The sequence below is a fragment of the Ascaphus truei genome, chromosome 3, assembly GCF_040206685.1.
Source record: "Ascaphus truei isolate aAscTru1 chromosome 3, aAscTru1.hap1, whole genome shotgun sequence".
Taxonomy (NCBI): Eukaryota; Metazoa; Chordata; class Amphibia; order Anura; family Ascaphidae; genus Ascaphus; species Ascaphus truei.
The window spans coordinates 342345903-342354073 of record NC_134485.1 but is presented as its reverse complement, the minus strand read 5'-3'; positions in this window follow the sequence as shown (position 1 = coordinate 342354073).

Genomic DNA, 8171 nt, shown 5'->3' with positions numbered 1-8171 from the left:
CCTATGTTAGGGTCATTCTACACGTCCATAGAATCCTACATAGGTGGAGGCGCTGAACGAAGATCCGTTCCAGAGGATTCACCCCAGGCTCTCATTAGCGGAGGCTCAGACTGCCTGTGAGCCTGCAGGTATACGCACCACACCGGTAACAATACATGTTCTACTCACCCACACTACATATGAGATTGGGTGGGGTGGAATACCCGTTACATTTGGAGGCGCTACTGAGAGACACCTGGGGTGCCCTGTCCATTTTTTCTAAATTGTCCCGTTCCTATTTTTGTCGCTATGTTTGTGAAGTCCGGAGACGAGGTCCTTGCCTGGGCGTTGAGGCAGTATATGGAGCCTGGTCAGGTAGTGGCGGTAGGAGGCATACCCGCTAGTATACCCGCAATGAAGGTCCGGGAGGGTATGTGTAAAATTCCTGGGTGGCCGTGGGCATGTGTCTTAGAGGAGGAACAAGATCCCACGTCCACATGGAAAATCATACTTTTTGTTGTAACTCACACTGAGGATATATGCCTGGCAGAGGCACCGTCCGCACTGTTCATGCCCGGGGGCCCCTCAGAAGGGTACCCCCTAGTCTATGCCGACCCAGCAAAATGGCGTCTCCCGCCAAATCAGGAGAGCGCACGTGCTGCTGACTGCAAGCCTGCACAGAAAGATGTCGCAACATTCTGTCCGGGTTTGGCGCGAAAATCAGAGCCCCTCCCCTGTGCTGTGAGTGACTCAGTGCAGAGCGAAAACCAATTCCTTGTAAAAGGTGCCCTTCCTTTAGATTCCACCAGGGGGAGCAAGCACGGTTATCTTCAACCATACGTGGACGCTGTGATAGACACTCTGATCTCTAAGGATGAGGATGAGATAGACTCTCTGTTCTATGATGAGGATGAGATAGACTGTCAGGGGATACACCCTAATGTGTATGTGCCCTGGCGAGCGCCAGGAATAGATCTCCTTATGCTACTGTGCCCCTGCTTGCAAGAAGCCTATGAGGAGGGAGCCGTCATGTCCCAAGTGCCACTAGACTTCAGGATCACCGAGGTAGATGGGGAGCCGTGTACACAGTGCTTTAGCCCCACCTGTGACTGTTCTAGGGGAGCACTGGCGTGGGAGCCCAGATGTGATTGTTGCGGTGCAATTTTCTTGATGCCTATTGTACCCCAGCCTACAGAGCCAGCTAAGGAGCTAAGTGAACCCTTGGCGGAGAAGAGAGCAACTGCAGTGGAGGTACCGGAGCACGCCAGCTTCGTACCCACAACCACTGGCTGTATTACAGAAGAATCTGGTGACTACCTTGCGGAGGATACCGTCATGATATCTTCCGGGGAAAAGGTGGAAGTCCCATCGGTGGCGATGCGCCTACCGGCGAACCACCCCAGAGGTAATGCAGAGGATATAGAGTCTGCTGTGGGTCCGTGTACCCTGGAAGAGGTGTCTTCCGATGTTGCGGACCCTGCTGTGGGCCCGTGTGCCCTACAATGGTCAGTCCGACCTACTACAGAGGTACCCTCGGTCCTAGAATGGGGACCAGTACCTAACGCCGACAAGGGTGAGTCGACTGCCCAAGGGGTGTCGGGGGTGAGCCTCCAGGTGACCGCGGAGCACGATGGCTCCTTAAGTCTGGTCGCCCGGGTGAAGGGTTCCCCTCTGCATCGCGTCCTGGCGGAGGTGTCCTCACTAGAAGGTAGCTGTCCAGAGGAGAGAGTGGACCAGTGTCTACCGCCAATCCTTCCGGAAGAAGGGAAGCCCATCGTCAGCCAGCCGAGTGGTAAGGAACCCCCTTGTTCCTCACAGACTCCGATGGAGGTGGCCGTGAAGAAGGCCAAAGCTATGGTTCCTGAGCGGAGTGTGAGCCCGTGTGCTCCGACACAAGTGGTCCCAGGACTGGGATCCAACGCTCCCGAGTTTTCAGCGCGTAAGTGGACTGCCCCAGAAGTGCCAGGGGCAGGTCCCGATACCACCAAGGTGGGAACTGACAGCGTCCCCGAGGACCTGTTAGCCACCGTGATTCACCGCAGGGGTAAGGTGTCTACTTTTTCCCCCCTGCCAGGTGAAACCGAGACATTTCCCAGTGCTCGCTTCTCAGTGGAAGCCTCACAAGTCCGTAGGGACAAGGACTGTGTAAAGGACGATCCAGGGAAACTGGCCTCCTTTACGCCCAAAAAGGAGCGTGCCATTCGCCAGGTGGTGGACCGCGGGAAAGGTCCTGGCCTCCTGGTCTACCGCATCCCTGCCGCGGATGACCGGGTAAAGGTCTGCTTCAGAGACACTGGGCTACTCCTTCCACCAGGGGGAGGAAGTAGCGAAGAGCCAGAAACTGTCGCCTTAGAGTGTGCTCTCCAAGAAATTTTCTGGGGGAGGCTAACGGACGCAAAAGTGAGGTACCCCCATCTGATCTGGTAGGGGCACCCCACAAATGGTCTCAGCCAGTCTCGGGTATTATTGAGTGTGATGTACTATGTAATCTGAGGTGTAAAGTCGACCTGATAATTGTAACAAATATGACATGCCGTATTTTATTGTGTAACCTTATGTCAGGGTATGGCGTTCTCCAAGCGAGGACGTTGGATTTTCCACCAGGGGGAGAGTGTAGCCAGGTCTCCCCAGCGCTACCGCACCCCCCTCACCTGACTGCCGATCGCGGGGGCCGCCGCGTCCAATGGCGGCTCCGTTCGGCAGTGGCAGGGGAGAGGGCGGTCAGGTCCCGGCTCGGGGGTTGCCGGGGACGCGTGTGGCCGGTTGCCAAGGCCGCACGCGCATCTCAGGGCCCCCGGCGCTCCCGGAGCTGGGCGGATAGGGCGCCGCCATTGCGCTTCAAATCGCGCATGCGCAGTGAGTCCCCGGCGGCCCAGTTAGCTCGCGCATGCGCAGGGAGGCTGCGAGAGACAGGGCAGAGTCGCGCATGCGCAGGGAGAACCCTAGAGCCAGGGAACAGTTGCGTGAGGGCAGGGAAGGCGCAGGAGAGTCGCGCGAGAGTAGGGGAAATAGTGAGAGGTTGCGGCGGCCATTACAGGTTTGTGTAGGCAGAGGGAAGGCACGCACGCGGCCTCAATGTTATTGTAAGTGCCCTGGGACTACAATTCCCATGAGGCATAGCGAGGCAGGCACCAGGTGCTTTCTAGGAGCCAATAGGGCTGTAGGACTGCCCTGGAGGAAAGAGATACATTTCCCGGGCTTTTGCATGAGTCACGTTAGTTGGAGCAGCGGAGCAGAAGGGGAAGGAAGGATGCAGGGAGTGAGTGCAACTCCTGCATCCAGATAGGTACCCTCACCCTCCAGGTAGGCCCCAACTCCCCACCAGGTTAGTGGGTAACTGATAAGGGACGGCCCCAGTTAGGGACTCTGCCCTTAGTGTGAGTGCTGTCTTGTCAGAGTCACAGCTATTAGTGCTGTGAGGTCTGACAGGCAGGCACTGTGTTTGTGCAGCACGGTTGCTGCACGGACCAAGTAAGTGGCTGTGCGTAGTGCAGGTAGCTAGTTATAGGGAGGATTAGGGACTAGGGTAGAGGTACACCCCAGGACCCAGTTAGTCCCCTATGACACCAGAGGAAGCTGTATGGTATAGGGTTGGCCTTAGGACAGGGAATCCTTCACCATAGTTAGAGCAGCAAGAGGGTTGCTGTCTGATCGCGTGTTCAGAGACTGTGTTAAAGAAGCACTCCGGCTGGAGATTCCTTTCGTGTGGATGCAGAGGTGCACCCACTCCTGCAGAGAGCAGTGCAGCACGCCGTGGGATCACTGTGCGGTGTTGCAGAGCTCCAAGGATTTTCCTGACCAGGACTGGTCAGGGAGGTATTATATATATTAAGTGCACCACCGGGCCCCAACACAGGGAAGCGCTATCCCTCACACTCACACTGGTCTTTATTGCTATGGACACTCAAGAGACTGAGGGGAATGTGATGATGGACATGTGGGTGGGGGATGGTACACAGTTGTATTGATGTACTGTTATTGATATAGTGTTTTGAAGTAAGGTGTTGTCATTGTTCATTCAGTAAACCTGTTATCCATAATACTGTGTATGTGGTTTCTGAGTGGGTTCCTATGTTAGGGTCATTCTACACGTCCATAGAATCCTACATAGGTGGAGGCGCTGAACGAAGATCCGTTCCAGAGGATTCACCCCAGGCTCTCATTAGCGGAGGCTCAGACTGCCTGTGAGCCTGCAGGTATACGCACCACACCGGTAACAATACATGTTCTACTCACCCACACTACATATGAGATTGGGTGGGGTGGAATACCCGTTACACTACCTTAGCCACTAGTTATTCAGAAGCCCCCCGCTGGGTTAGGTGCATCCAAGTCTGGGAAGGCAAATGCTGGCCGCGATTGCTTGCATTGTTTCCCGGACGTGGGTACTCCACCTCACCATCCGGCCCAAACGGCTTTAACACCTTTGGCAGCATCTGTGGCTTTCAAGTACAGACCTAGGGCAGAATCAGTGGCACCACAAATTGGTAGCCCACTAGCCCCCCCCCCCCCCCAGAGTACCGTCTTTAGATGTCCCAGCTTGTATGTATAATACCTATACAAAAATCTCAGTTTAATAAAAAATATGCTTTTACACTTTTACCTTTTCTAAATCTTTAGGGGCTATGAGGGGTAGAATGGGACTATATACTTTTATTCCCACTAGCCATATCCCTCATACACTGTAAACCTGATTTAGGCTGTAAAAACCTTATAGCTACGTTGGCTATTAAACATTTTATGAAATATTAAAAATATTTCCCATTTTTCTTCTTTCCCACAGTGAAACGAAAATATGCTTAGCTTCAATCTCAGAGCTGGTGCTCCTTCCCTTAAGAAAACCTAATTTTCTTTAGAACCAAAAAACGCTTAGGCGCACTCCCAGGGCTGTATCTCTTTCCTTTACTGAAACTAGGACTTAGGTTTCATAAAACCTCTTGCAACTTAATATACAGTTGCAGAAACCCCCCAGAACTTTTATACTGATTCTGGAGTACCTGGGCATATACTGGGGGACCCTCACTAACTTAGGGAACCTTGACTGTACCCAGGTTACATAAATCCCTATACCCTCATTTCCTTTTCTGGTCTGTGTTGAAGCAGGGGAATCTGGCGGTGAGTCATGTAACTGTTTTCAAGGGATGACTTTGACCAGAGTGATGTGTCTATATGTCCCCGGGAATCTGACGTGATTCCCGGATACATTTTTGGGGCAACTCTGGACCCAACTCTGCAACTTTGGACCCCTTCTACCTAGACATATTCTGACAACACTTTTACCGCAAAGACCCCCCTGAAACTCATAGCCTGAGAATCTCCACTGGGTAGCACTCCTGGAAAGGTAAAACACACATAAAATCTTTATTGTCCTACAATTATATTAATTGCAGGCACAATCCACAGGTTGAAGAGCTGACACTAAAACCTGAAATAGGGCTCAGAGGTAACCAGCCGGGCATAATACCTTTATTGATGTCCTGTTACCCCTTCACATCACACCTCCCCCCTCAAGATGAAATCTCGCCACGTCCGGCAGTGCAACTAGCCTGACACCTCTTGAGGCTTTTGGCTCGCAAGGAATGTTTTGTCAGAATGTCCATCAGCGTTTTCGTCCTTGCTGTCTTTCTTGTGCTGTATGGAGAAATCAAATTCTTGCAGTGCAAGACTCCAGTGGAGCAATTTGCCATTCTCCCCCGACACCCTTTGTAGCCAACTTAGTGGGTTGTGGTCCGTGATCACAGTAAATGTCCTGCCATACAAATAGGGCTGCAGTTTCCGTAGAGCCCAAACAATGGCCAAACCCTCTTTTTCAATAGTTGAATAAGCCACTTCTCTGGGTAGCAGTTTTCTGCTCAAATACACCCCAGGATGTTCACCACCCTCCTCGCGCACTTGGTTGAGCACAGCACCGATACCATAATCGGAGGCATCAGTCTGTACCAGGAATTTCTTGGCGTAATCTGGTGCAGACAGAATCTGAGCACTAGCCAGGGCTGTCTTCAGTGCCTGAAAAGCGTTTTTGCAGGCAGGAGACCAGGCTACTAGAACGGGCTGTCGCTTCTGTGTTAAGTCAGTCAGTGGTTTTGCAATGGCACTATACTGAGGGACAAATTTCCTATAATAGCCTGCGGTGCCTAATAAAGCCTAAAAAAGCCACGACCTGCTTTTTGGTCCTAGGTACCGGCCACTGCACTATAGCTTCCACCTTAGCTGCTCCTGGCTTATGGTGCCCTAAATACAACACTTCTGCCATGCCCACTAGACATTTTTCAGGCTACAGTGTCAGCCCTGCTTCCCTGATCCTTGTCAGCACTGCAGCTACATGCACTAAATGTGAGTCCCACGAGTTACTGAACACAGCAATGTCATCCAGGTATGCCCTTGCAAAACTTTGCATCCCTTCCAGTAACCTATTGACCAGGCGTTGGAAGGCATTCTTCATCCCAAATGGCATCACCACAAATTCATAGAGACCACTTGGAGTGATAAATGCTGACTTCTCCCTATTCTTCTGGGTCAGAGGGATTTGCCAATAACCTTTGGACAAATCCATAGTGGTCAGATACTTTGCCCCCGCGAGCTCATCTAACAGCTCATCCATGCAGGACATGGGATTAGCATCTGACACCGTCTCAGCGTTGAGCTGTCAGTAGTCCACACAGAACCGAGTGGTTCCGTCCTTCTTAGGTACCAGGAATACCGGACAAGCCCAAGGGCTGTGAGATGGTGCAATTACCCCGAGGGCAAGCATCTCCTCTACCTCCTTCTGTATACTACTCTTTACCTCTGCTGATACTCTGTAGGCATGTTTATGCAGAGGTCTTTGCTCACCTGTAAGTACTGGGTGCTCAGTAATATGTGTTCTGCCCGGCCTGTCTGTTGTAAGGTTCGGGCTTAGGCCCCGCCCCGTGACACGTCCTGCAACGCCACGGCCAACATGCATCACTCTGAAGTTGTTTGCAGACAGCGCGCTGTCAGGTGGGGGGACGCCGCAGGGATCGGCCTCAGGCTCCGATCCCATGACGCCTCCCGTGATGACACAGGTGACGCGCGTTGCACTCAAGCTACGTGCAGGCACCGCATGGCCGCAACTACACTCGCTGCTAACATTAATACAAACCTGCAGGCACGCCCCTCCCCTGCATATCAGTGGACAACTCACTGCTGAGTAGGCAGATCATGTTGATTACTCACAGCCCTGTGCTTCTCTGCCATTGGTTACCTGTCCTTTATATGCTCTGCCAGCCCTGCTGCAAGTTGGCTGATCATAACTTTCCTCCTTGTGACGTAGTGCTTGCCTCAAGCATCCTGCTGCCTTGTCTGTTATTTGAACATTCTTATCTTGCTTCCTTGCCCCTTGACCTCGGCTTGTACCTGGACCCCCACCTTCTCGTACCCCTTGACTTTGGCTTGATATTGGACTCCCACCTTTTCTACTCCTTGGACCCCGGCGACACTCAACGAATATCCGACTTCTCCTATCCTAGACCACGGCGAGTATCACGACCATCCCGACCTCTCCTACACTGGCAACACGACTACCACTCTGCACTCCGGACACAGTTACGCGGTTCTAGGTCGTTATTTATCAATATCCCCATCAAAGCTTCGCTATCCCGTCCTGTTCGTGGTGAGCACCCATTACATCTGTGAACAGAATCCTATGCTGCTCTAGCATAGCCCTTGCTTGCACCCTCTGCTGTACACTGAACTGAGACCCTATATCAGCCTGCTCTACTGTGCCCCCCTGCCTAGATTTCCCTAGGAGTTCAGGCAGAACATTGCTCGCCGGATCCCCCATCGGTGGGCTACAAATAGCCAACACTGATGCCACACTCCTGAAATACTCCTTAAGCACGTTACTATCATAAGTCCTATTTCTTCCTTTCTCTCCAACTAACTATACAACATAGTTGCACTTATTCATCTTTCTGAGAACCGTGTACGGTCCAGACCAGGCAGCCATTAATTTGTTCTGCCGAGTGGGCTTCAGAACAAGTACCTGCTGTCCTGGGATGAATGATCGGCTACGGGCATATTGGTCATACCAAGTCTTCTGCTTGGTCTGAGCCTCCCTGAGATTGTCCTGTGCCAATTTCATAAGCATTTCTAACCGGTCCCTGAGATCTACCACATACTGAAGCACAGATGCATTAGTATTGGTAGTCTCCCCTTCCCATCCCTCCCGGAAT